A 3,401-nucleotide genomic window follows, 5' to 3' on the forward strand; every position below is an offset into this window, starting at 1 on the left:
CTGGTTTTTACGCCGTACAAGAGGTTGCCACAGGAGTATATGCAAGTATTCAACCCATTATGGATTGCATAACCCATGTTTTGCATATATGAAAGGCATTGAACTTACGGGGTTTTACGCCACGCCAGAGGTTGCCACAGTATTATATGCAAGTATTCAACCCATTATGCATTGCATAACCCATGTTTTGCATATATGAAAGGCATTGAACTTACGGGTTTTTACGCGCGCCAGAGGTTGCCACAGGAGTATATGCAAGTATTCAACCCATTATGCATTGCATAACCCATGTTTTGCATATATGAAAGGCATTGAACTTCTGGGGTTTTACGCCGCGCCAGAGGTTGCCACAGTATTATATGCAAGTATTCAACCCATTATGCATTGCATGACCCATGTTTTGCATATATGAAAGGCATTGAACTTACGGGTTTTTACACCGCGCCAGAGGTTGTCACAGTAGTATATGCAAGTATTCAACCCATTATGCATTGCATGACCCATGTTTTGCATATATGAAAGGCATTGAACTTACGGGTTTTTACGCCACGCCAGAGGTTGCCACAGTAGTATATGCAAAGTTGATCATCCCCATTATGCATTGCATAACCATGTTTTGCATATATGAAAGGCATTGCAACTTATTTTTTGGGTACGCTGCCCCAGAGGTTGCCACAGGAGTATATGCAAGTATTCAATCCATTATGCACTGCATATCCTAGGTTTTGCATATGTGAAAGGCATTGAACTTACTTTACGCCACGCCAGAGGTTGCCACAGGAGTATATGCAAGTATTCAACCCATTATGCATTGCATAACCCATGTTTTGCATATATGAAAGGCATTGAACTTACGGGTTTTTACGTCGCGCCAGAGGTTGCCACAGGAGTATATGCAAGTATTCAACCCATTATGCATTGCATATCCTAGGTTTTGCATATATGAAAGGCATTGAACTTACGGGTTTTTACGCCGCGCCAGAGGTTGCCACAGTAGTATATGCAAGTATTCCACCCATTATGCATTGCATAACCCATATTTTGCATATATGAAAGACATTGAACTTACGGGTTTTTACGCCACGCCAGAGGTTGCCACAGGAGTATATGCAAGTATTCAACCCATTATGCATTGCATAACCCATGTTTTGCATATATGAAAGGCATTGAACTTACTGGTTTTTACGCCGCGCCAGAGGTTGCCACAGGAGTATATGCAAGTATTCAACCCATTATGCATTGCATATCCTAGGTTTTGCATATATGAAAGGCATTGAACTTACGGGTTTTTATGCCGCGCCAGAGGTTGCCACAGTAGTATATGCAAGTATTCCACCCATTATGCATTGCATAACCATATTTTGCATATATGAAAGACATTGAACTTACGGGTTTTTACGCCACGCCAGAGGTTGCCTCAGGAGTATATGCAAGTATTCAACCCATTATGCATTGCATATCCTAGGTTTTGCATATATGAAAGGCATTGAACTTACGGGTTTTTACGCCGCGCCAGAGGTTGCCACAGTATTATATGCAAGTATTCAACCCATTATGCATTTCATAACGCATGTTTTGCATATATGAAAGGCATTGAACTTACTGGTTTTTACGCCGCGCCAGAGGTTGCCACAGGAGTATATGAAAGTATTCAACCCATTATGCATTGCATATCCTAGGTTTTGCATATAAGAAAGGCATTGAACTTACGGGTTTTTACGCCACGCCAGAGGTTGCCACAGTAGTATATGCAAGTATTCAACCCATTATGCATTGCATATCCTAGGTTTTGCATATATGAAAGGCATTGAACTTATGGGTTTTTACGCCGCGCCAGAGGTTGCCACAGTATTATATGCAAGTATTCAACCCATTATGCATTGCATAACCCATGTTTTGCATATATGAAAGGCATTGAACTTACTGGTTTTTACGCCGCGCCAGAGGTTGCCACAGGAGTATATGAAAGTATTCAACCCATTATGCATTGCATATCCTAGGTTTTGCATATAAGAAAGGCATTGAACTTACGGGTTTAACGCCACGCCAGAGGTTTGCCACAGTAGTATAGCAAGTATTCAACCCATATGCATTGCATATCCTAGGTTTTGCATATATGAAAGGCATTGAACTTATGGGTTTTTACGCCGCGCCAGAGGTTGCCACAGGAGTATATGCAAGTATTCAACCCATTATGCATTGCATAACCCATATTTTGCATATATGAAAGACATTGAACTTACGGGTTTTTACGCCACGCCAGAGGTTGCCACAGGAGTATATGCAAGTATTCAACCCATTATGCATTGCATATCCTAGGTTTTGCATATATGAAAGGCATTGAACTTACGGGTTTTTACGCCGCGCCAGAGGTTGCCACAGGAGTATATGCAAGTATTCACCCATTATGCAAATTGCATACCCATGTTTTGCATATATGAAAGGCATTGAACTTACTGGGTTTTTTTTTTTACGCCGCGCCAGAGGTTGCCACAGGAGTATATGCAAGTATTCAACCCATTATGCATTGCATATCCTAGGTTTTGCATATATGAAAGGCATTGAACTTATGGGTTTTTACGCCACGCCAGAGGTTGCCACAGGAGTATATGCAAGTATTCCACCCATTATGCATTGCATAACCCATATTTTGCATATATGAAAGACATTGAACTTACGGGTTTTTACGCCACACCAGAGGTTGCCACAGGAGTATATGCAAGTATTCAACCCATTATGCATTGCATATCCTAGGTTTTGCATATATGAAAGGCATTGAACTTACGGGTTTTTACGCCGCGCCAGAGGTTGCCACAGTATTATATGCAAGTATTCAACCCATTATGCATTGCATAACGCATGTTTTGCATATATGAAAGGCATTGAACTTACTGGTTTTTACGCCGCGCCAGAGGTTGCCACAGGAGTATATGAAAGTATTCAACCCATTATGCATTGCATATCCTAGGTTTTGCATATAAGAAAGGCATTGAACTTACGGGTTACGCCACGCCAGAGGTTGCCACAGTAGTATATGCAAGTATTCAACCCATTATGCATTGCATATCCTAGGTTTTGCATATATGAAAGGCATTGAACTTATGGGTTTTTACACCACGCCAGAGGTTGCCACAGTATTATATGCAAGTATTCAACCCATTATGCATTGCATAACCCATGTTTTGCATATATGAAAGGCATTGAACTTACTGGTTTTTACGCCGCGCCAGAGGTTGCCACAGGAGTATATGAAAGTATTCAACCCATTATGCATTGCATATCCTAGGTTTTGCATATAAGAAAGGCATTTAACTTACGGGTTTTTACGCCACGCCAGAGGTTGCCACAGTAGTATATGCAAGTATTCAACCCATTATGCATTGCATATCCTAGGTTTTGCA

The sequence above is a fragment of the Macrobrachium nipponense genome, chromosome 1 (genome assembly GCF_015104395.2).
Source record: "Macrobrachium nipponense isolate FS-2020 chromosome 1, ASM1510439v2, whole genome shotgun sequence".
NCBI lineage: Eukaryota > Metazoa > Arthropoda > Malacostraca > Decapoda > Palaemonidae > Macrobrachium > Macrobrachium nipponense.